The sequence below is a fragment of the Protopterus annectens genome, chromosome 6.part0 (assembly GCF_019279795.1).
Source record: "Protopterus annectens isolate FY-2018-M chromosome 6.part0, PAN1.0, whole genome shotgun sequence".
In the NCBI taxonomy this organism is placed as follows: domain Eukaryota; kingdom Metazoa; phylum Chordata; order Ceratodontiformes; family Protopteridae; genus Protopterus; species Protopterus annectens.
In genome coordinates, this window is record NC_056737.1 from 866,795,888 (window position 1) to 866,823,279 (window position 27,392).

Sequence of the window (27,392 nt, forward strand, 5' to 3'; positions counted from 1 at the left end):
TGTCCTTACGTTAAAACAAGTTGCATATCTAATTTTACTAAATTGAACTGCCTTTTGTACCACTTCTTCTGCCCCCTTAGAAAATATGGGTTTCAGAGAGGTTTATCTGCCCTTTTTTACCCCATCACAAATTCTAAGAAGTTCTGTTTGATTATAACCACTATTTATAAATTCATCAACCATCTCTTCTAGCTGCTGATTAAATTTCTGGTCATCAATGTTTAACTTACTGACCCCATCCAACTGAGCCTTCATTATTCCTGAAAACACATGAGGTGCATGCATACTTTGCTTATGCACATAACGGCAAGCATGAACTTCCTTTTTGTAAATGCTGGTTTCTATTCTTTCTAATTTTTTCTCCAGACATATATCCAAGAACACCATCTCCTTGTCAGAATGTTCCATTTTAAATTTAAGAAAATTTGTTGTGCCATTTAAATAAGAAATATATTCATGCAGCTTATCAAAACTCTCTTTCCATACAAAAAAACAAACATCCACAAATCTTTGATAACATTCAGCTTTACTATTCAAAACATGCCTGTCACTATATATAAACTTTGTTTCACACTGATACAATACAATATTTGCATATGTGTTGGCCACGAATGTCCCCATGGTCACTCCTGCCTGTTGCAGATAAGGTTAATCATCAAAAAGAAACACATTTTTTATTAACACTAGTTCCAGAAGTAAGCAAATATTCTCTATCTCATTTGCTGGCATAGACACTTCATTATTTAAAAATTCTCGTAATGCTTCAAGCACATAACTTCCCTGTTCACGGTAATTGTGAATGATTATCTCCATTGTCACAAGCAAATAACCAGAGTCTCCTTCCAGATTTCTTTTAACATGTCACTCATTAAGTTTCCTCAAGAGGTCAGAAGTATCTTTAATCACACTAGGGCACATATGCATTGAGAAAAGGTTGTTACTTGAAAGCTTTGCTTTAATACAGTTTTTGCTTGATGTTGGAGCGGTTTATTTCTGAGTCTATTGTTATTTTTCCAGTTACCACAGTATCAGCCTTATTACCAGGTATTTATGGTATCCCACTAGTCCTCATGCTCATATATACCGTAAGTTTTTATGTTCATTGGCAGCACTCAGACAACTGCGCCAGCTGGAGCTGATTACCAAAGCAGCACACTGGCCACTGGAAGACAATTCACCGACTTTTGCTTTCAGCAGTCAGTCTTGTTGATCTGTCTTTACAACTTGTCAGGAAGCTAGATACTTTGAATTCTCCTTCATCCCCCTCCTGGTGGCCATGCCCCCTTTTTTAGGTGGAAGTGCTTGTAAAGTTTGGTGGGTTTAGATCCTTTATTGTACCTAAAGTCACTGAGGTAGTCAAGACCTCCATAATGGTAAGGTTGAGGTATGGATGAGATCTATCTGCTGATGTTGAATTAATGAGCAGGATTAAGGTAGTATTGTTAATGTGCATCTTCGGTGCTGTATTGGAGATTGGGGAATGGTACTTCTGGATTGATAAACTGAAGTGGTGGTCACCATGTTTGAGAATGGGACCAGAGGCAGAGGGTGTGTTTTAACAAAACAAGGATCACACTGCTCAGTTTCCATGGAAAAACCTATGTCACGGTGCTGGAGAAGAAACTGTAGACAACAGATGAACTTTAGACTCTGAAGGAACTGTGTGAATTTCATCTAGGCTTTAAACAGTAGGCCAGCTATTTATCTTTATGCACTTTATGGGAGGTTGTGGAAGTTTGCAATTGCTACCTGTAAATTACCTGAAAAAGTAAATACACTGTAGTAGAGCCTGCAGAAGCATGGAATACCAGGACCTCTGCTGCATGTTACTTAGTCTTTGTAGGAATACAGTATCCACATTCTTGGCATTAACTTCAGCTTGTTTAGGTGAATGTTAGGCTTCTGCCATGGTCCATTTTGTTACTACTCCTATTTGTGATTTTATTGTATGGGATTTTTGATCATGTCAGAAATATCTGTAGTGTAGCTGCCATTCAGTTATTGTATGTCCATATAGTAACTTTAAGCTTTACGCTTTTCTCTGTTGTATAAAACTGCTTATTTTGTAACTGGACCTTTTCTCCTCAGGCCTCCACTGTAATGAGGCTACCACAGCCGAGTCAATTTACTCCGGTCAACAAATGCAATAAATAATTAAAAATAAGTAAATGTCATTTTGGTCTTATTGGACTATGACCTCTAAGGGTTCCTATTAAATGATCGAAGATGCATTAATATGAATGCATCTTGATCGAACTTGAAATCACAAAAAGGCGAAATAGCGAAACGGCATATAAGCGAATTCTTTCCCTGGGAAAGAAATTGCTTGGCCGCTTCCGTTACTTTTCCGTTTTCGTGACAGTAGTGCAGTCTCGCAGTTGGTATATTTAAGTAGGGGGGTGTGGGGGCAAAGCCCCCACTTTATGTAATGTTTTAAAATTATTTTTTTGTTTTGTGGAACAATGATTTTTTTCCCTTGGAAAAAAATCGCTGTTCTAAGTGTTTGAGAGTGTAAGCTTTTGCTTACATGGGTTCGATAAATCATCGTTTGCTTTTTTAAGTGTTCGATGATTTAACATAGACCCGACCTCTAGCACATACTTGAGTGATTCACTGATGAATGAAACAGATGAATTAAAAAATGACCACCTCCAAGTGTGAAGTCATGATGCACTCCTAGAAAGGCTTTGATTTCTCTTTTCATTTCAGGGGGAGTGTCCACCATTGAAGAATGTCAAGTATCTGGAGTTGTTGTTCACAAGACATTACAAAAGAGAACATTTGCTTAACACAAGTGGATTGTTACAGCTGCAGTCTTGTAGGTGCTGAATTGATCTGTGGTACTGAAGCAGGAGTCATCTTCTCAGATGAAGTCCAGTTTGCTACTCTATATTTTTCCTCATCTTTTGTCATGAGGTGTGAGTGGCGGCTGTAAAGATGATGGTGTGCGTACAAAGGGTAGAAATTATTTCTCTGTAGGTTCACTGAGCTTACTTTTTATGACAGGGAGATCGTTCTGATTATCCAGAAGCATCTCAGAATTTAGCTTCTGCTGCATGTTTAGATCAAGGAGAGCTAACAGAGGTGGCTTGGGCATCGTACAAGGATGTCTCCAACGGTGGCCAAATCTTTATCTAGAAAAATGTAAGTTTAGACTGCCCTGTTTAATCTATTGCCACTATGACTAACACGTCAATTGCTAATAAGTAATTTTCAAATGGAATAAGCAGTAACCTAAACAAACTCAGCAGCAATTGCCTATTAGCTTTTCTAAAAAAAAAAAAAATTCTAACAGTCCTTGTTATCATTTTCCAAATACTATGCCACCACTTATCAGATATTTAGATAGTCATACAGACTAGGAAAACCATGTTAAAGAACAAAAGGTTATGATGATACAAAAATGATTGAATTTCAGTGAAAATTAAGTTGTCTTAAGTGCTAAACTGTGTTAGTTGCATTTAGGTCATTTGTAAGCCTGTCCCAGAAAATCCTTTTATGAATGAACTGGAACCTCATATTGTCATTGCAAATCAAGCATTCAAATTTCTTGCATTAAGGAGTACCATTCTTGTATTGGGGGGGGGGGGGTGAGTCTTTCATGACCTGCTAATCACTTTCTTTCCTATCACCATCGTCACTTTCAAGAAACTCTTGTCCCTTTTATGGAGTACCACATCAGGGGTATATAGTATTAAAAACAGAGAGCACATCAACATTTTACCAGGTCTGACTAAGTCCCACCAGTGCTATACTTCTGCCTATAATTCCTCTAAGTCCTGACAACACCAAAATATGTGTAGCCAGTCACCTAGCTGCATTACTGAACATCTCCATTTATGTGTGGGAATGTAGGGAATAAATGAGCCAGCCAGGAGAGGGTAAAGTAAAAGTTAATTTGGCACTGTCATTCAAAAAGTGATCATGTGTATATCTAGTAGCATGCTTAGGGTGTAGGAGTATTTTGCACACTGTGTAGATAAGATTAGACATCCCAATTTCCTTTCCTAAGGGGTGAATGACTTAAGACGTACCTCTCTGGACGGATCTATATTACATCGTCGAACTTCAAAAAGTTCGAACGATGTAATATCGAACTTAAACATCCGAAACATTAAAATAGAAAGAACAGCGATTTTTTGCTGTTCCCTAACAAAAAAAAACAAAAAAAAACAAACCTCCAACCTAAAACTTGAACTAAAGTGGAGGGTTTTGCCCCCTCCCACCCCCCTACTTAAGTATACCAACTCCGAGATTACACCACAGTGGAGGAAACAGCAAAGCCCCGAAAATGGCCCACCGATTTTTTTTTCCGTGGGAAAAAATTGATGTGCCGTGGCTTTGCTATTTTCAGGTTGTTTCGTACGTTTAAGTTCGATATTACATCATTCGAACTTTTTGAAGTTCGACGATGTAATATAGACCCTCTCTGGACTATATAGAGAGAAATATGACTGAACTCTCTGATTATGTGACTCAGGCAGGTATGTCCCTAGCATTAAGTAGTATTTTACCTTCACCCAGGATGATGCCACAATACAGATAAAAAATGATTGACTTCAACAATTGACTTGGGTTCCGATGTCAATCCAGGGGGATCCAGTCTCTGTCAGCCTAGGAAGACATAGTCAACATGTGTCCCAGGCAGGTATGTCCCTAGCATTAAGTAGTATTTTACCTTCACCCAGGATGATGCCACAATACAGATAAAAAATGATTGACTTCAACAATTGACATGGGTTCCGATGTCAATCCAGGGGGATCCAGTCTCTGTCAGCCTAGGAAGACATAGTCAACAGACCATGCTGCTTTGCCAGAGATGGTCTTCACCTGTCTCCTCAAGACTTTTAGATACTGGCAAAGACACTTGCCTCCCCCATAATGCCTTTTGAAAGACTGTGTCAAAACAACAAAATTCCTGATGTAAAGAAATCCACTTGAGACAAACTTAAGGTTATACTGTTCATTGCTAGGAGCCTAAACAGAAAACTGCACTCCCTGGAAGCACTGCTCACCTTGAAAGATGCTGATATCTGTGCAGTCACTGAGACTTGATTCAAGGTTGCAGAGAGCACCCTGGCTGCACAAGGCTTCAACGTTCAGACCCCCAAACAAGTGTGAAAGAACCAAAGGTGGAGGTGTATTAAATTCAAATACACCTCAAGACTGGTTAAACAGTATGACTCTCTGGAGCTACTCCAGGTCCAAATTACTGTAGGTAAAACACCCTACCACATCATTACTAGCTACAGGTCCCCCACCATGAACCAAGAGAGGCACAGTACCTACCTGAACGTGCTAGAATCACTCCCTGTACAGCCAAGCACTTTGGTCATGGGAGATTTCAACTATCCTTCCATTTATTGGGCAGTTGCACAAACACAAATGCAATTGCCCTGAGGCTCCTGGACTTTGTTAACTCAAATGCTGTAGAACAGTTAGTCTGGGGGGGGGGGCAGCATGTGAACTGAGTGGCAGCATCTTTCTTCAGCTCTGTCCTTAAAAAATATTTCTAACAGGAAAAATTAAAAAATATTGATAGTGAGCAATTCAACTTTGCTGGAATATCACAACTAATGGTATAAGAAGTCTACATAAAAAAATTGGCATTTTCTACAAATATTCCTGTCAAAAACCTGAAGAGAAAGCATTAGGACCAGAGAAAAGATGAGCTTCACAAAAACTACTATGTCTGACCAAACAATGAAGAAGGATTTACAATCATTATTAACAGCAATGCAGGACATGTCACTGAAATTTGATAAAATGAACAAGAAACTGGATAGTTTTAAAGACAATAGTAAAAAGCAAATCCAACAACTACAGGAATTGACAAAGCAACAAAACTTGAAGATAGAAAATATGGAAGAAACATTAACTGATGTAGAAAACAGAATTTCTGACTATGAAAAACATGTTGACACACTAAATAGATAAAATATTTCACTAATGGACACAATTTAAGATCTAGAAAATAGATCCAGATGCAATGATCTCCGGATGTATGGAATAACAGAAGGAACTGAGGGTAGTAATATGGTGAAATGTCTTAATACATGGCTTCCAGACATTTTAAAGCTTCCAGAGGCTCTCTCCTATGGGATTGAGAGAGCTCACAGATCCTTAAATCTAGTCTCGGCATCAAACAAAACAACAAATGGTCCCAGGTCAGTCATAGTCAAACTCTTTTCATCTCAAGATAAAGAACTTATATTGAGACAGTTACCAAGGCTATAGATGAGGGAAAGGTGGTACACACAGCCTACCTAGACCTCACAAAGGCCTTCAACACCATTCCCCATTCTGGTATTATAGACAAACTCACCAGCCTGAACATGAACCCCTACGTCACAAGATGGGTTGCCAACTGGCTCATGGACAGAACCCACATGGTGAGAGTTGCAGGAGCTAGGTCCGACTCTAAACCGATTACAAGGGGCAATCCCCAGGGCTCAGTCCTAGGACTCCTCCTCTTTGGCATATACTTCTCAGAGGTACAGGCAAGCACAGGAGGACTATGGCTGACCAAGTTCGCAGACAGTTGCAAACTAGGTGCTATAATTGACTCTTCGGCTGACACAGACATCCTCCAAAAGGGTCTCACTGAGATGGATACCTGGTGTCAAAATCATGGTCTTAAGCTAAATGCCAAAAATTGCATAGTCATCCCATTTGGAAAAAACAAAGTACCCACAAACTACCACATAGGTGGTAGTCCCCTAAATACGGAAGACGTAATAAGGGATCTAGGGACCCAAGTAGATAGCAATCTCTCCTTTGATAATCACATTGCCAAAGTGGTTTGAAAATCCTTCTATGCGGCCCACCTAATCACAAAAGGGTTCGCATCCAGATCAAAAGAGGTCATTGTGCCCCTGTACTCATCACTCATCACTCATCAGATCCATCATAGAGTACAATGCCCCATTTGGGATGTACCTTACAAGACACCTGCAACAGCTGGAAAGACCACAGAAGTACCTCACCAAGAGGATCACTGGCCTCAAACAGATGCCGTATGCAGCTCGACTGAAGAAACTCCAGCTGTACTCTGTTGCATACCGCCTACTCAGAGGTGATCTCTGCCTGACATACAAGGCCATGTCCAACCCAGAATTAATGGACATGCTCCACCTAAAGAAAACAATATCCCCTCGAGCCACACACTCTAGGGATCTAAACCTCACCACAACAATAAATATGATGTGCTGGAGGGATAGATTCCTGTCCCAGAGACTTCCCATGCTTTGGAACAAGATTCCAGTCTACATTAGACAGAGCTCCTCGCAAATACTCTTCAAGAGAAACCTTGACGAGTGGATGGGAAACAGAAAGTTTACCTCGGGGATCACTTCAGTGGCTCTGCTGGACAGAGGCACAGGGAAATAATCTAAGGGGGGATGCGAAAGCCAACACATTCTGGCTAGGCTTATAAATGCCTTCTGGCAGATAGCCTCGTAGCTACCTATGAACCTATAAAAATTGCCTGGTCTAATTCCCTGATCAAATTTGGAGAGCACATAATCCGGTTTGATAATGATTATTCATCTGGAGTGATGGCCAAAAGAAAAGAGTGTTCACCACTAATAAAAGAACTTTAAAAAAAAAGCAACTCAAAGTACATCTGCTTTTTTCAGCAAAAATTAAAATCTTCTTCAGTGATGGCCCAAATATATTTGACTCAATAGAAACAGCAGTGACTCATCTATCAACTAATAGTCTTAAGACAAGATAGAAGAAATGGATTGGAGTTATTTTGGTTTGAAATGCCATGCTGAGAAAAATGAATGGAAAACAAATGACAAGAAGCTGAGAGACAAATGAAGATGAAAATCTAAAGAAGTGTAGACAAATATTACAGTAGAAGTAATCATTCAAATGTTTAACTAGTTAGATCCAGATTTTACAACAAAACCACCATGGACTATGGGTGACATATACTGTTTGGAAACAATCTCATTTACATGGTAAATGACTTTTATTAATTGTACTACTGCAGTATTAAACATCTAAATAAGGCAAGTATCAAAGAACTGCTTTAATAACTAGATGAAGTATTACTAACTTGCTATGTATTAACATATGAAAAATAGAATTATCATAAATGCTTTCAGACTTTAATAGTTTAATAACACAATGCTATACTGCTTTTGACTCTGGTATGAATTACAAGGTAAATGCTTTTTATTATTTATACTAATGCAATATTAAACATCTAAAATAAGACCTGTATCAAAGAACTGCTTTAATATCTAGAATAAGCAGTACTAACTTGCCATATCTTAACATATGAAATATGGAATTACCATACATGGTTTCAGGCTTTAATAGTTTGATAACATAGTGCTATACTGTTCTTGACTCTAGTGTGAATGGTCTAGGAAATATAAAATGATATAACTTTAAAAAACAAATGTTTATGATTTGTTCCGTTATAAACTATGTGCTAATAATTAAGAGTGCTATTAATATTAAAAATGTTGTTTGGGGCACTTTTCTGTGGTGCAGTGGGTGCTGGTAGTCATTTTAAATGAATTAGAAGAAACTGAAAGTAAAAAACTGCTCTCTAAGCTCATGGCCTATTCTAGAACTGTCTCTGGTTTCCCGCCAAAGCCATGAGCTGGTAAATATGTTTTTAATCCATCTCGAGGTATTACAGTAAAAAAAAAAAAAAGATGTTGGAGTCCATTACAGTTGTTTGCATATTCATAAACAGCCAAAAATGAAAGTACTTGATTACAGAGAGTGACTAGCACTTGAAGCAAACCAGTATGGGGCTTAACTTAAACCAAAAGTCTCTTAAAGTGGCAAATACATATTTTCACCAAAATACAAGTGCTTCAAAGCATTATTGAGTATGTACATATACATAGCATAGATTTAATAATTTTAAAAGGAAATAAGAGACATTACCATAAAAGTACTATAATATATGCAAAGAAAATGACATCATGAACAAGATAGAAGCAATTGATGTAAACAGTTACTACAAACTCCTATGTATGCATACTAGGATACATAGATATAAAAAAAAATATGACTACTTATAACAACAAAAGTAATAATTTAGCAGCTAAGAAACCAATAGATAAATCAATATATATCTACACAAATTTATTCAGTAAGAAGCTGAACCAGATGCCATAATGAACTAGTATGGTAGGATATAAATGTCATGAAAGCATTATAAGAATCAACATACTTAACAAGACTGGTAAATAAGAAATGACACTCATATGTGATAAACATGAACAAAGTCTGATGTCAGTCCACAGTTAGTCATTAACTATGAAGATGACTAGATTAAGTTCAATTGTTAAACAAGACATACAGCAATACTGATATGTTTAATATACTAAGAGCGGTTTAGATATTATTTATGAAATGCTAAGGATTCTCTTGTGCTTCATAGAGAAAAACAAGGTACAAGAAAAAATAAAAGTAAGAGATTACATGAGTCAGACGAAGTCTTAATAAATTCATATTAATTGCTGATACTATCTAAAGTATAAAATATTGCATAAATTGCATATAAATTATCTATTAAACACGAACATTATGAAAGCCTATAATATGAATACAAACCGCTCTAAATCTAAAGATGTAAAGAATTCAACTCAACAGATGAATGTACTATATAAAAGTGTTGTTTATTTTATACATAGAGATTACATCAGGAGCCAATATGTTATTGTATATTAAAATCTACAGTTTATAACCGCAATAACATTTTCAGTAACCTGACTGGATGTTGAAACAAATGAAGTTTCATAAGGCTCTGTTGTTTTAACAGTAGGAAATATGAACCTACTTGCACTGTGTACGCATAGGGTTTGCAACCAATACTAACAGTCATCTTAGCTGTACATTAAATCTGGCATAAAGAAGCACTAAAAATAAAATGGTTACTTTGAAATATACATATAGGCAAAGGGTTATTTATATATATATATATATATATATATATATATATATATGTATACAGTGGTGATAAATGAAGCAAGAAAAACACTGATAATAAAGCGTTGTCTAAATAAAATGTTGACACTATGCAGTAGATACTGTTACACTGAAAACAGATGTTGGTTGAAAGACATTAATACAGTAAGATAAAATATAAAATGTATATACTAGAACAATTTTGTATTTAAAATTGGTTATACAGTTTATTTAACTACGGACAGTAATATAATATAACAATCTCTGTAATAGTGTTTAATTGAATATTATACAGTTCAATAGCTGAAGTTTGATAGCACACAAGCAATAAGAATTTGATGCTTTTAGTTATATTTGTTGTTGGGAAAACTGAGGGAAGATGCTGAATAGGGATAAGAGGAGTCACTTGAATGGTAAACCTATTCAAGGATGGGATGTTTTCTCCCATGAAGGGAATGATTGGTTGTTTATATTTTGAAAACCACGTTTTACGCAGACAGTTTTTATTTGTACCTATTAAATGGATGTCTATGCAATGCATTTATAACATATATGAAATGAATGGTGAAAAGTTTTCAGCACACATACAAGGTTATGTACAAACACAAAAACAGGACAATGGTTAAATACAAAGGTATAGTTAGTCCAACTGTGAAATGCATTTCTGTCAATGTCAGTGGCTTAAATAACAGTTGTAAAAGAGGAAGCTTACAAAGATAGTTTAAGCTATGTAAAGCGCAAGTAGTATTTTTTTACAAGAAACGCATCTTATACAGCAAGACATTAATAAGATTAATATGCATAATTACACATTGCTAGCAAGTTCGGAATATAATAAAAAGCAAAGAGGTGTAGCAATATTATAGAGAAAGACTATCTTGATGCCCAAGATCATAAAGTCAATGATAACTCAGGAATGTTTTGTTTAGTGTCAGTAGTAATAAATGGTTTGGCTTATACCCTAATAAACAACTATTGGATACCAGGACTGGGTGTCAGGGCAGCCAAACAACATTTAGAGAACATAATACAACATTCCAAAGGTAATACAATAATTGCAGGACATTTTAATTGTATAATGAAAGAAGAGGGCACAGATGCTAAAAACACATGCAAGAAATCTCCACTATCAAAATTACTTACATAGTTTACTGACTGATATACCTTAATGAATCTTAATGAACATTAACACATATGCTGAGCAAGATTCATTGATATTCACATATTACTCACATAGACATAACATCTTTACCAGAACAGAGTGTATATAACAAAAGATCTTTCCACAAAAATAAACAAAGTCAGAACAATCACCTGCCCCTTCTCAGACCATAATGCAATAACCTTTGAAATAGATTTTAACTTTGAGAAAACCTACAATTATAAGAATTCCCACCTATATAGCAAACTTTAAAGAGTTTAAACTATACTATACTGCAGAGATGCAAACATTTCTAGATTTAAATCTCACAGACAAGGTAGCAGACATATATATTTATATGGGATGCAATGAAAGCGTAGTTATATGGAAAGGAGGTAGCCTGGTATAAAAACAAACAAAGGCTTTGGAATAAAGAACTGGCAGAACTACAAACTAAAACAGACAAAAGGAAATTAGATATTCATAAAGGCAACTTAGCTTCAGAAAAAGAATTCGAAGACCTCAACAAAAAATACTTAGATATATTGAACCATAAAACAATGATTAATCTAGAGAAGGTCAAACTATGCGCTTACTCTATCAATCCAAAAAAATCAAAGGAGAATAGCTAAGAGGATGAAAAGAATGATCAAAGCAAATCAGATAAAGGAAATACACAATATAGACAAAAAAAAAGAAAAGTATCAGACTTAGAAGGAATTTTAGAAGCCTTTAGAGTGTATTTTAATAAACTCAATAGTCAAGCAAATAAAGTAGAATCAAGTGAAGCACTTAGAAAATTCCCTAAGGAAAATATAAGACTAAGACTATCAGATGAACACAGAAAAATAATAGATAAAGATACAACTATGACAGAAATTAAAGCACAAATCAAGAAACTAAAATTAAACAAAGCCCCAGGTAATGATAATATGACACCAGAGATGTTTAAACTATTTAGTAATGCATTAAATCTATTACCAAGTATGTTCACACCAGTTAAAGAAGGTAATAAATGCCCTTCTTGGAAATACACTAGAGTATCACCAATTTTGAAACAAGATAAAAAAAAACCTGAAGAATGTACCTCATATAGACCCATAAGTTGATTAAATATAGATTATAAAATAGTTATGACAGTTCATACAAATAGAATAAAACAAATATTGCTGTTATTGATAGAGAATGATCAAACAGGATTCATTAAAAACAGAAATACATATGACAATATAAAGAGAATTTTGCCCCTTATTGATTTCATAAACAAAGCAAAAATAAAATGAATGTCATTTGCTTAGATATTAACAGTGCATTTGATTCCATGAATTGGGATTACCTTTGGCTTACATTGGTGGAGTATGGATTTTCGAAAAATTTTACCTCACTAAGGTCTCTTTATGATAAATCTTCGGTGCACGTAAAAATAGGATCCTGTTTGTTAGAGCCTATTACCATTACAAAAAATACAAAACCAGGTTCTCTACTTTCTCCTTTGTTATTCGCATTAGTAATAGAATCATTAGCAAATTTCACACATGCAAACCCAAACATTTAAGGAATTCAACTACATACTGACCTTGAGTTAAAGATTCAACTATTTGCAGCCGACATTTTTATTGACTTTAAAAGAAGATAATAACACACTAAAAGAACTATGGAAAGCAACAAAACAGTTAAAGAAAATTTCTAGACTATCATTTAATGAAAATAAAACCAATATGTTACTAATAAATATGAACAAAAAAAATAAATAAAAAATATCATAAATATCTATTTAGAAATGATACATGGATACAATACTGCAACTAAACTATAAAGAGATGTTGGATAATATCAAAGAACTCATACAAAAAAGGAATAAGCTATTTTTTTTACCATGGAGGAAATACTATATATAATTAAAATGATTATATTCTTGAGAATTCTGTATTTTATACAAGCTTGCTTGCTACCTCCACCTAAATCATACTTAAAACAATTTGAAGGGTTAATAATGAAATTCTTATAGTACCCTTAAAAACCTATAGTTGCCCTAAGACATCATTTTGACAAATGGGAAGAAGATGGAATAGGCTTACCAGATTTAAGAGGATATACACTATACAATAGTCAGCTTTAAAAACAGTTTCTCTATGGTTAAATAAAGAATATACTTCCAAATGGAAATTAGTACATGAAAAAATCTGGTTAAAAAACCCTCATGATAGAATAAATAAACATATGGAAATAGTACCGAATAGCTTACTTTGGTTATTGAAGGAATATATGGCAGCAGGGAAACACAAAACTATAAATTCTAAATACATTATCAATACCCTAAAGTCTTTTATGCACTTTGTAAACCAAAATCCAGATATAAAAGCATGGTCTTTTTTCATATTCCCAGTAGCATATACAAAAAATAATATTATAACTCAGGACTCAGTAGCAGTTAAAACACTTAGTAAGAATGGTCTAATTTACTGGCATTAGTTGATAAACACTAATAAAGTACTGATAGAGCAAATTATTACTGAGTACAACTGTGAAAATAACGTGGTTAACACTGAAGGAATTAAGACAAACCGTTTTAAACTAACAGGCTATAATGTAGAAGTCCATTGCGGAAAGGGTTCCTAAGTTCATAGAGCAGTTAATAACACTGATGGAATTTCCCACAAATGGAAAAGGAATTTTGTCAGTATTGTACAAATTAGTTAAAGAATCAAGAGTTCATAATAAACAAAATATATGGAAATACTATGAAACAGGTAATGGTAAAATGCCAGATGATAAAGATAAAAAAAAAATAATTCTTACATCTCCAAAACTATCATCTTTATCACTATATTAACAACTTTTCACATGGAAATTTACACACAGAACATACTTAACACCATGCAAATTAGAACTAATGTATAATAAAGAAAATAGATGTTGTAGGTGTAAATCACAATCAGTAGCCAATTAGCAACACATGTTCTATGAATGCCATTTACTTAAACAATATCGGGAAGTATTAACTATTTGTTACAGTCACTGTTCACTGATAATTTCCAACTTACAAAATCTCTAGTTTTGTTGAATGCACCTGTGCCATCTTGTGTTCCAAGGCAAAAATATGTAATTTTGTGGACTCTCCTTGCTATTGCAAGGAAAATATTACGGAAATGAAAAAAACGAATGCAGTCACTATGGATAAACTTCACCCTCTCCAAAGCAAAACCTACCAACAACAATATATTTCCAAACTGGAGAAGTGAAGACCACTGCACATATATCCAAAAGTTTATTGTGCAAATGATACCAAAGCGATAATAGAACAAACAAAATCAGTGAGCACTTTCACATCAACCAGATGCTTCATCAGACTTCATTTTTGTTGCACATCGCTTCCTACTTAAATACAATCTCTAAACAAATGTTCCTACTTAAATACAATCTCTAAACAAATATTACACAGAATTGGAAAGCTGTAACTCCTTTAAGGTTGCCATCCATCCTGTTGTCAGTGGGACACACACGGGTTGAGCTGCCTTATCCCATTGTCCGCTGTGCAAAGTAGTGGGACTTGAAAAGTCCCGCTTTTCAATTGCACTGAATTGCTGTGGAAAAGCTGCAATTACTTCTGGCTTTTCCAGGGCAATTCAGTGACGTCACCAACCTGGACCTGCAGGCAAAGCTGCTGCCCTTTTAGGTCTGGGTGCTTTAATTCATGCAGCAGTTGGCCACAGTTTATGAAAGGGGTGGAGACTGGGGCAGGAAGAACCCTGCAAAGATTGCGGCTGTAGGAGCGCTTTGTTTTAAGCGCTTCTACAATCACTAAAAAAAGACAGAGATTTGTTTTTTTTCTAATCAGCCAGCAATCCATCTGTTCGTCCAGCCAGTCAGGCAGCCATCCATCCATCCATCCATCCAACCATCCAACAATCCATCATGCAGCCAGCCATCCATTCATCCAACCAGCCAGCCAGCCATCCATTCATCCAGCCAGCCATCCATTCATTCTTCCAGCCATCCATTCATTCTTCCAGCCAGCCATCCATCCATTCATTCTTCCAGCCAGCCATCCATTCATTCTTCCATCCAGCTAACCATCCATCCATTCATGCAGCCAGCCATCCATTCATGCAACCATCCATCCATTTATGCAGCCAACCAGGCATCCATTCATTCAGCCATCCATCCATCAAGTCATTCATCCATCCAGCTGCTACTCCCACCAACCAGCTAGCCACTCCAGCAGCCAGCCAGCTAGCCACTCCAGTAACCAGCCAACCAGCCACTCCAGCAGCCCGCTAGCTAGCCACTCCAGCAGCCATCCGTCGTATGGTCTCGTACCCATAACAGCATCTCCTTCACCGCTCATGTAGTGACGTCATGGTAGAGGGTGTGGCCAGTGTAATGGCCACACCCCCATGCCCCACTTTGGCCCACTTAAAAGGTGGTAACCCTAAACTCCTCCCAATTTTAAACATTTCAAGAACATGGTTTTATCAGTCTCACAGTTGGAATTGAAAACAATCAAGGAAAGAACAGAATGACCTACTTCCTTAAGCATTGCCTGGCAGAAAGTAAATAAAGTGCTGGAAACAGAAGACTGTAATAAATTATAATCTTGTTCAAAGATGCATTCAAGAAAACAAAAGTTTTTCAAGTATAGACATCCTATGTAAATAGTTGGTTTTGTAATGTTTGTTTTTGGAATTGTTTCTCCACTTGAAGCTTTGTCTATGTAAATATTTCTTTGATATACATACTGTTTATATGTTTATGCTTCTGAAAATCAATAAAAATGTATTCACTTAAAAAAAAAGAACAGTTAGTCTGCACCCCTACAAGGGGCTTGAATGTCCCGGACTTGGTACTCACCAATTGGATGGGGGGCACTGCACTATCCCCTGTGTGTTGCCCACCCTGGTAAGGTCGGACCATAAAATCTGTCTCGATTGAAGTAAAGATCAGATCTGACATCCACACCAGAGCAAAAGAACTGAAAATTTTCTCCAAAGCAAACTTTAGCCTGTTAAGCAAAGGCATAAAAAGTTTCAAACCCCTCCTAACACAGCCAACAATGACTCCTCTGCAGAGGAGTACACAGATGCCCTGTATAGACATTTAAGCAACTGTACAGACTCTGCTGTACATAACATGATCAAAACCAGGTCCTTCCAAAGAAACAGGCCATACTGGTGGACTGCAAGTATAAATAGGTTATATAACAAAAGGAAGAAACTGTTATCAAAGAACAAGAGAGAACTTGCTCAGCAGAGGAAGAATACCCTCCACATGTTGAAGAAGCAAATCAGATCTCTTGTAAAGTCCTCTAAAGCTAATTATGAAGGTAAATTAACATCTGTAGCTAAAGACAGTCATAAAGCTTTCTTTACCTATGTCCAAAATCTTAAAGGAAATGTCCAGGTATGTGCAGAACTTGTAGTGAATGTTACCACTCACACCGAACCTTAAGAAATTGCCAACCTGATGGCGGACATATTTGGCACACATTTCACCACCTGTCCCCACCAGACATACCCCATAGCATCCCTGTCACCAGTCCTCTACCTAGCATCTCCAAAGAGCAGGTCATATCTGCCTCCTCCAAGGCCAAAACTACAGCCTGCGAGGGACCAGATAACATCCCAGGCTGCTTACTAAACAATCTAAAAGAAGCTGTAGTAGAACTGCTTGGTACTCTCTTCATCTATAGCCTGAGCACTGGCTTTATTCCAGAAGAGTGGAGAATAGCAGCTGTAATCCCCTTAGACAAAAGGGGTCCATCAACTGACCCTGGGAACTATAGAACCATAAGCCTAACCAGCCTTACCTGCAAGGCCATGGAAAGTATCATCATTGACCTTATCAACAAGGACATAGGCAATCACCAAACTCTGAACCCGGCTCAGTTTGGCTTCGTTAAGGGCAGATCTTGCTTATTAAATCTGGTGGGCTTCTCCTCTGGTTGATAAAAGTATGCCTGACCTGTGTATAAAACCAAAGGAACTAAAACATTTTCACTGCTTGTATCTTGTTGTCCATATCCATAAAACAGAGCTTCCAGTTTCTCAGTTTTTGTATTATCCTTTTAGTCTCTTCCCACTTATCCTCAGCCGTCATAACAGAATCCTTTTAACCCAAACTCTTAAGTACTTCATTTTATCATCTCCCCATAAATATGGGTATTGTTGAACCAGTTTGTGTGTGGCTACATAGTTTATAGCTATTGCCTTTGTTTTTATCTTCATTAAAACTGAATGTTCCACAACACTGAAATGTCCTTTTCTGATATTTATTAGGTACAAAATACTATCCTTGAATTTGAGTCAGTTATTTTCTTCTTTCAATGGTTCTAAATATAATGCAATTTCTGTTGAAACAGAACTCATCAGAGAGACACCCCGCTTTAATTTTCGCCTCCAGTTCCTCGTGTTTCTTCCCAATTAACCTTATTACTGTGTCAGAAAATGCAAATACTTCTATTGCTGTACTCATAATATATCAGCTTACTCTGTTGAATGCTTTCTCTGCATCAAGACCCACCAACAACAGTGGTATTTTCTTACATTCTGCTTCCCTCTGGGTCATTGTTCTATTAATGTTGTCACTTGTTTACTTCCTCTCAGTAAAACCACACTGATTCATATCAATCAATTTTGACAACACATTTGCCATTCTTTTACCCATTATAGACATAAACACTTTATAATCATGGTTTAGAATAAAAATGGGGCTATATGAAGCTGGCTCTAATAGCTCTTTACCATCTTAAGGTATTGCAGCCACCACAGCTTTATTCTAGGAAGTTGATGCTTATCCTCCTTTTAAAATACTGCTAAATAAAACATTGCAGATATTTATCACTTTCTTCCCTTTTAGCTTCCAACCTTCCACAGAATACCATCTATTCATAGAGACTTTCTTGTAGATTGGCTATGCATAACCATTTTTATCTCATCTTCTCCTGTTAATAATTGAGCCTAATTTACATCTAACCTTAGCATATTTAATGCTTCCATAAATATTTCCATTTGTGCTTTTTCTTGATTTCTACATTTCTCTGCTTTATACAGATTTTGATATATTTTTTAAATATTTCTAATCCCTCTACAGGATCTCTGGTTATTTTCCTTGTTACTAAGCATGGCAACAGCCCTTTCTATTTTCTGTTGTCTAAGCCATTGTGTTAAAAGCTTTTGTGGTCTGGAGTTATTATCAAAAAACAGTTGCTTAACAGCAATCTTTATAAACTCATGCATATTATCCAGGCAGTCCCTTATTTTCTCTTTAGCACTCTGCAGTTGCTCCTCTTCTTGATTTGTAAGATTCCTCTTATTCTGCAATACTTTAACCTTTGTCATTCACTCTGAATAATTATTATTTCCTAAAATATCTCTTTTTTTTCTTTTATTTCTACCTTATTTTAAAATGTACTTTCATTTTATCCCACTCCATAGCTATTTTTTCTGAAAAAAATGTCTATATTCCCTAATAACTCCCAAATAATTTCTACTATCTGTTCCTTAAATTCCTCTCTGTTTAACAGGTAGGTGGGGAAACACCAGTGTCTCATTTTTATTTTAGTTATTATTGGTGTGTGATCTGAAATAGTTATTGAATGTGTATCAGAACTTTCAATTAAATGCACATATTCCTGTGAAATATAGTTTCTTTCTAGCCTAACCCAATTTTTGTACCTTGGGGAATAGTATGCCAGTTCTCTCAGAGCTCCTACTACTGAATTCACATCTTCACTACCAAATATTTTCCTAAATGTCTTCAAGAATGTACCCTCTTTTGTTATATTTTCCCTTATAGGCCCCCAGATATATCCTTACTGCCATCACGGCCGGCCTTAGGCATAGGCGAACTAGGCGACCGCCTAGGGCACCGTACAGGCTGGCCTTGTAAAGGGTGCCTTATGTAGTTATTTATTTATTTTTAATTAATATAAAGTTTGCGCTCTTCTTGGCGCTGGAACCAGAGGGTGGAGGGTGGGGGAGGGGACGCGAGCACCCTCCCACTTACAGCTCAGGGTTGGCTAGGAGGCAAAAAAAAAAAAAAACTTTAGTTGGCGGTGTGAGAGTGTTCTCCTTTAAGGAGAAACTTGTGTGCGTCATGACGCCAATGTCAACTAAATGCATTCTGCAGTTCAAGCGACATGCATGTGACACACACACAATGTTGTGTTCTTTTTAATGGGTACGTTATGTTTTATTATTTTATGGTATGTTGCTGGCTACTTTATACCTGACTGAGTGCAAGATGTGTTGAGCGGAGGAGTCGAATGCTGGATATTGAATACATTTAAATGGAAGTAGGTGGCAATGGCAAAACTCTGGTTTATAATGAAAGTTTCAGCATCAGGGCCCAGTTTGTGAGCATGTTTGTGCATGAGCAGTTATGGCTTAGATTTAGAGTTATGGCTAGAGGAGGAGATAGCTTTAATGTTATTTATGCTGGTGTCCATGGGTTAGGGTTAGAGTACGGCTTAGGAAAGGAGATCATTTTAGATTTATGCTTGCCTGTGTTATGTTGCGTGCCTGTGTGCATTGTGTAGTTGTACAGTTAATGTTTAAGTTGCTGCCCTAATGTATGGAGTTGGAGTTAGGGCCAATGGGAGGGATAGGATTAGCACACTTCGATGTGGTGGTACAGGGCAATAGTGTTGCAAGACTCTTTCATGGAACTCATTCTATGTTACAAGTACATAAAGGATATAAAAAATTATACCTCTGTATTATAGTAACTATCTGAAATGTATACTTGTAATTGGCTTACAATGCAAGCCAGTGAGAAGTTATCTTTTTATAACACCCTTGAAATACTATAAATCCTGCTAAATAACCAGAAAGAAATACAATTGTCACACTGGTAAAAAAACATAAAGCTTAAAAACATTTCCTTTTTTATACACCCTTAACATCCAATAATGTAATGCTCCCATCTTAACGTTACAGCTACAGACTGAAGCCCAAATGAGAGCTGTAGCTCCCTCCCTGATCTGACACCCCTCAAACACTAAGCTGAGGAATAAAACATGTTTATTCTCTCATCTGGTTCTCCTCCCTTCTCTCCTAAGGGGCAACATTATGTCCATCCTTAATGTTTGCATGAGGAGTACACACACACAACAAAAGTTTTCTGTTGAAAAATGTTGCAAAATTCTTGCTCCATTTGATAAACTTAGTCCACACACGAAATGCTGAAACAAGCGCTTCAGTCCTATTCCTTTCTGTATCGACATTCAGAAATGTTGGTACAGAAATGAATACTGCACTACTGACTAATCGGATTTGAATCTGTTGATTGTGTCCTTTTAACACCTTTTGTCCAGGGCAGTTGCCCCCTTTGCATCATCCTTGCTATGCTTCTGGCCTAAACTATATGCAGTTGGCTAATTGAATGCTGTCATCAACCCCTTTTTCCCACTTTTACATAGGAGTTGGGCTGTCACATCACTGTTGGCTTTAGGTAATTTCGTCACATTAATATTTAAACCACAGGGGGGCTAGCACTGATATCTTCCACATATATTTAATTAGTACAGCATGTTTGAAAGTGGGTAATGCTGGACTTTTTTTTTTTTTTTTTTTGTGCATTGGTAGGTTAAGAAGGAAAAGAACAAGCTAATGAAGAGTACAGTTGGTTAAATAAAACATTACCCACATTTTAATATAACTTAACTGTGATTACACTGTCAACATATTTTTGAGCAGTTTTATTTGATGGTTTGGGTAGAGTATATTTTAAAAACACAGTATAACTTTCTATCACTAGATGGGGATGGTGCTAAAGCATTCATGTCTGTGAAAATAGCCTTACTCATATGTACGTAGAAAAATAAAAGGCTGAGAATAAAGTCTTCTGAAAATTACAGTAACTTCATTTTCATTGCAGACTATTTCTGTGAATTCTGAGGCTGGCGTATTCCGGAGTTCATTCAGCTGCACTAAGCTGAACTACCATTTTTTCTAAATAGGGAAGCATTATATTTTTGTATAAAGCTTGAAAAGGAAGGATGAGATTTTTGCAGATAACACACAAATACGGTTTTGTAAATTTATTATATAGAATGTATAGGTTTCAAATGACAGGCAACTTTGGCTATTTGAGTTATAATTGAGGGGTGGTTGTAATTTTTATGAGTGGGTCCATGAAAGTTCAGTCTGACAAGATAGACTGGGGAGAATTTAAGCCTACCCATCTGATTATATAGGTTTACCTTGGAATTGACAAGGGTGTACTACTCCATTTGACATGTAGAAGGTTGTTCCAGAGGTGAAGAATACATTCCTGCAGATCGCACATTGTTTCATAACTCTAACAGAACAGAATTTGGAATTTAAGCTTGCTGGTTAATAGAACTAGCTTGAATTCAAAATGCAATTCAGTGAATTATGAAACTAATCTTTAGCAGTACTGACTGACTGCATTCTTTAATCGTTTAAAAACAACGATTGTAACACTTGCTCTCCCCCTCCTTATTTTTGGCTTTGTCCGGAATTCTAAGCAAAGAAGTTGAGATGCTTGCAATTGTGCCTGCTCTTTTGTGGTCGAAGGTCAAGTGTCAGGAAAACCTGGAAAGGGGGGAGTATGATCTTGGAATTCAGAGTTTTCTGTGGGACATGGGATGCACCAAGACTAACCTGGGTGAGATTGCAGTACCAGATACTGTTTGTACACATGATGTTTAAGTGAAAGATACATGTTGAGATTTTACATTTTAATTTTGTACTCTGCTAGTTAAGCTTGTTGACTGTAATGGGTAGTCCGTATATGTTGTATTCTAGGGAGATGCTGTGTTTGTTTTACTAGTTTTAGTACATTGGCCGAAAGGAGCCATATTTCATTTGAAAGCACTTCACAAGAGTGGTCACTAGTCCAGGAAAATTGGTTAAGTATTGGAGACCCCCCCCCCAACACACACTTTTACCTTTTTGTTAATTTTATGTTGCTGACACTGTTTAATGTTTATAGCATGTTGTAATTTTGATCTTAGACTTGCTGTGGTGATAAATGTCTTTCTAATGATGGAAGCATGTTTTTGTCTTTAACGTATTTGACTTATTTATTGGGAAGTAAATACTGTGGGAAGAAATAGCCAGGGAATTGTTATGGCTAGGCTTGTATAGGCCCTAGGGCCGATAGCCTAGTACCAACCTATGAACATAATTTAGGCCATTGGAATGGCTAGGCTTACTACAGTTTTGGTCTAAGGGCTAGCAATGCATTTGGGTGGCAGGTCTATTTATGACCGAGGTGTGTGAAGGAAAGCTATTGATATTTTTCTACCATTTGCCCAGGATGGTTTGTTATTGTGGATTTTGTTTTCCTGCTTTTACAAATATCCAGTGAAAGGCAAACTGTTATACTTTACTGTAAGAGCTTTTGCATTAATATATGTACTGCTGCAGTTTCAGTTTTTTTGGTCAACAGTGTAAGTTGCATATTTTTAAATAGGTCGTTTATATTGGAAAAAATCTGTTCACGTTAGCAAGAAATTCTCTTAGAAATGTAAACAAGTGGACTTGCAGGCAAAAAGTGCTGAAGTACCATTTTGCTTTGTTGCTAGGGTTTGCCAGTCCATGCCCTAAAACATTACCTATGTGTTTATTAGCTAGGAGCACACTTGCTTTTGCTCTCTGAAGGCTCTTGTACAGCTATGCTATTGAGGCAGTGTAGTTCTTGCTTGTGTGTTTGCGTGTGGAAGCTCCAGTACAAGTAATAGTTGCTGTTTATTGTGGGGTGTTTGGAGAACAAACGCTTTACTGCAATTAAAAGTTTATATGAAGGAAACTGGTAATTTTCTAGTACTATTTGCCGGCTTTACCATAGCTTACAGAAATTTTAATATAGCTCGGGGAAAGTTGGGGCTTAAAGTTACATATGCCAAATGTTCAATTTTCCCTGGTGTTGTGGGACATGTTTGAAAGTTTGTGAACTGACACTTTGCAGGTGTTGAAATCGGCTGATTGGAGTTGGGACTGTTCCCCCCTCTCCCCAAACTGTGCTGAGCATTGCAGCCTTTGTAGAGATGCATGGTCACCCTGTGCCTTCCCATTGAGACTGATTGCAAGATGACTGTTGGCATTGAGGTGCTTGTCTTTTGCATCACCCCCATCCCTTCTACTGATATTTGTAGTTTGGCAGTACTCTGTTTTTTCACTGTTACGATGTCATCTTAAACATAAAAGAGATGTAAAAGGAATATTCAGGATCAGTGCCATTTAAGTTACTGTTTTTCTACTACTTAGTTTAAAGTTAATAACCACACTTTAAAATACACTGTTAATGTTTTATCACAACAGTAAGTTCACAGGCATTGAGCTCTCTTCTAGTTTTTGGTAATCTTTAAATGCGAGATCTGAAATTTCATCGTTGTACAGATAAGGCTTCAGTGAAGATCTGTGAGATGACTCCATTATTGCATTATAGATGTGAGCTTAAATGTAAAAATTTTCCCATACTGGTCGTAGGTCTTTCTGTACCATGTTATGAATGTTATGACTTAATTTAGCAAACCCTCTGAAATACAGGTAGTGTGAATATTGTCATGTTGTTGTCCATAACTGTCTCAAGTCTGCTTGTATTGTTTTCTTGTAAAGCACAGTTTTTAAGAACATAAATATTGGTAAGTAAAATGTTAATTTTCATCAGTTAGGCTCAGGAATTTCAGATTAGTTATTTTTGGTGTAATTTGTATTTTATGGGCACTTTTTTGAAGTTTGTGAGCCATTTGTTCTCTTAATGGTTATTAGTGATGTTGAGTCATTGTAAGTAATAGTAACATTTGGTCATATGTAGTGTAGAGTGTGGAGGAGGTGCCTTGCCCATTATTTTTTTATTAAAATGCTGTGCAGTGTGTTTTGAAGTTTGTACCTTTTTAAAATTCTGTGTGCCTTGGTTTATATTCCACTTGTTTTGATATTGTATGCCAGTAGTAGCTATATTGGCAGCAGAATCTGTTTTAAGAATACAGTAAGGTCACGGATGTACCTTGAAGGGAAGGTATTGAGTTGCTCAAAACCTGACATTTTTTGGAGGGCAGGTTAATGTAGAAAAGTAAGGGTATCTCTTTTCGCCTCCTACTATGGTGTGTGTATGTGTGTTATTTAAATTATTATTCTGTGTAGCATGTGACCCTTTCCAGAGAGATTTTTGAAGAAAAGTGAATTTGTTTGTACCTCTGCACCTGTTGGATGTTCCTTGTTTTGTATTACTGAAGTAGTTTATCATTTGAGAAATATGTATAGGTTTTCATTAAGGTGTGAAACACACAGTTGGAGAGATTACCACGCTGCCTCAGTGTGCTTCACTCTTATGTTATTTAATTGATAGGGACGCATTATGCATTTAAAACTGGCAAGCGGAGTATGCAGGTTTGGAATGAACTGAGAGAGGGATCTGAGACTGTATGGAGGTATGCTCTTTCTGATAATTTTTGAGTGATAAAGGGAAGCTTGTCTCCATAATAAGCTTGAGTATCAAGGTTCCCAGTGTTGTTTTTTGTGTTATGGGCAGCCATTGACTTTTGCTAATGTTGGACAATTATGTTCCCTGTTTGGAAAGATGATAATGAACCTGTGAATAATATTAGAGGTGGAATGTAGGGATGCTATTTATTTTTTGAGGCAGATGTGGTAAGTGAGAGTCAGTATTCCACCTAGGGGAGAAAGGCAGCCCTAGTTGTGGGACAGAGGAAGTGGGAAATGTTTCTGGTTCAGAAGGGAGTTTAACTTTTGTGATCTGATTATGACTTTGGATGTTAAGTAAAGGGTCAAGCTAGATGCAAAGATTTCGGCACTGAATGAAAGTTTCAAGTGAGTCATTTTGGTTATGGGAAATGAACCAGGTGGTGATAGCATGGTTGGGCAGCATTTCTGGAGTACAGAAAAGCACTGTGTTAGTTTTTTTTAACTTTAATAGTTAAGGTGTGTGAGACTAGCCAGGTACATACTTTATTATGTTAGCTAGTGATATTCCTGATGTAAAGACTATTCTTCATCTCTAAAGTGATCATTATCTGTACTTATTTCCTAGTCTCCACCGCATCACCATTTCCTCCATAACTACTCATCTTTTCTGTCCTCTGCTGTAATTTTTCAATCTTACTATATGCATAGCCTCCTGAGTTTCTCTCCCTGCCTCTCCATTTTATCTCCCACTGTTTTTTTTTTTTTTCTAGGAGCTTGTGCTAAGATGCAGAAGATTTCTCACAGAAGCTGTTGCAGTCATTTGCATTAAGTTATTAGGTTGACAAAGATTACACCAGTTATGAACACTTTATCCCTTACTCAGATAGTCAAAATCTTTTACTATATCATGTACATTTTTATTTTATGTAATTAAAAAAAATCTAATTCCCCCATGTAAAATACTAACGTGATGCAAAATCTGCAGGCCACAGGATCAAACCTCAATCCATGCCTTTTTAATAGATGCTTTTATTACTTTCATCCATTTTGTTGCTTTATTTTTTGCCCAGGTTTTGCATTTTTTTATTTTTGCTTTGCATATTTTTGAGTTTCTAGGTTGCCTCCCTTTTAAACCTCCTATTTTTGCATTAAAGCCAATGTCACACCTGACAATGAACTGTTGAATTATTTTTTAGTCAATATTAATAAATATTTTATCCAATGTTACAACCGAAAATGAACTGTTCAGTTGTTTTTCACAGTCAATATCAATAATTTATTAAACTTGTATTTTTATCCTTATTACTCTGTCACTCATTCCAAGATATTGAAACCTGCACTTAATTTTACCTGTAGGCTTATTTGTGGGTGTTATGGCTTTTGCCTAAAATAGACCATGCATGTCAAAAATGGTACTTTTTTCCAACTTAACAGAAGTAAGAGGAGGTGCAGAGCCAGAACTTTTTTGTGCAAAACAGGGTCCTTTGAAGCTACAACCCTCCATGTGAGTAATAGCAGACTTACCTCTGCATAAAACATAGATGTTGACAAATGTCCATAAGCAGCCCTCAGACTGCACTTGCAGTTTAACTACACTACAAGGTATCTGTTACAGTATAATTTTTCATGAATTTAAAATTTGAAAACTGGAGTGCTTTTGGTGGGAGTGACCCATATGTGGGCGTGGCTCAAATAGGGGTGTTCCTTAAGTATGGTGTGGGTGGGGCTTAAGGGGCGCCACAGCAGTACTTCGCCTAGGGTGCCGTTTCAGCTAAGGCCAGCCCTGACTGCCATAAATCAAATTCCATTCCCCAGCTATAAGTAATATTCCCTCCTGAAAGCTGATTATTTCTCCCAGAACTTTGTTAAGCTCCATTGTTTCTCAGTCAGAGCCTTGAACTACATGGAGCATATCATTAGGTTTCAGAGAGACATTGCACAGAAAATAGCAGTTACTTTGAAACAGTTGCAGATGGGTGATCTACATACCTCTCAACCTGAAAACATAAAAAATCTAGATAAAGGCCCATGAAAAATAGGTAGAAATCGGTATGCTGATTAACACAAAATTTGCATACATAATTATGCAACCCCACGCACTTCAGTGGAATTCTGGGATACCAACTTTCAAATGCAAACTGAAGAACAGACAACCAAAATATGGCCCCAGGCCCCAGCCTAGAGTCCCATTGCAGCCTTTCCAATGTCCCATTACTTGGCGATTTCACCCCATTTACCATAAAAAACTAATGTGCATACTGCTTTACTTCTACAATGATTATTTGGATTTTATTTTACATTTACACCGCGGTGGTGGTGCTGCGGTAGCGTTGTCACCTCACAGTAAGACGCTGTCTGGTTCGATTCTCAACTAGAGCGTCTTCTGTGTGGAGACATGCGTGAATGGGCATACCTTCGTTGAAGGTTGTGCGTCAGGCCTGGCAAGCCGGTATGTAAAAATCAACTGCCAATAATTAGCGGACCGGAGTTCTGCTGTGGCGACCCCTAACTGGGAAAAGCCGAAAGACACACACACACGTGTGTATATATATATATATATATATATATATATATATATATATATATGTATATATATATATATATATGTATATATATATATATATAGTATGTATATATAGAGAGAGAGTGCACAAACACCAATAGATATCTGCTAAACAAAGCAATACAGTTTTATAATGAAAATAGACTTAGTATTAAAACTTCTCTGGCCTGTGCGGGCACTATAGTGCCTGTCATAGTTTCACAAAGGCCACCAGGGGACAGACTTTTCACCTGCATCTCCTTTTTACTTACAGTTTATAACAAATTCTCTTATAGTTTCTTAGGTAAATACTAGGCTACTAGTCTGCAGATTATTACAAGGTTGACCAATAACCAGCAATCAGAATCAAACCATG

At 36.7% G+C, this 27,392-nt stretch overlaps 1 protein-coding gene across 2 annotated transcripts in view; it reads left to right on the top strand.

Moving 5' to 3' along the window:
* MOK (MOK protein kinase) overlaps positions 1 to 27,392 on the top strand; it is a 969,382-nt gene that overhangs the window by 47,006 nt on the left and 894,984 nt on the right. The gene's annotated exons all lie outside the window — the stretch shown is intronic.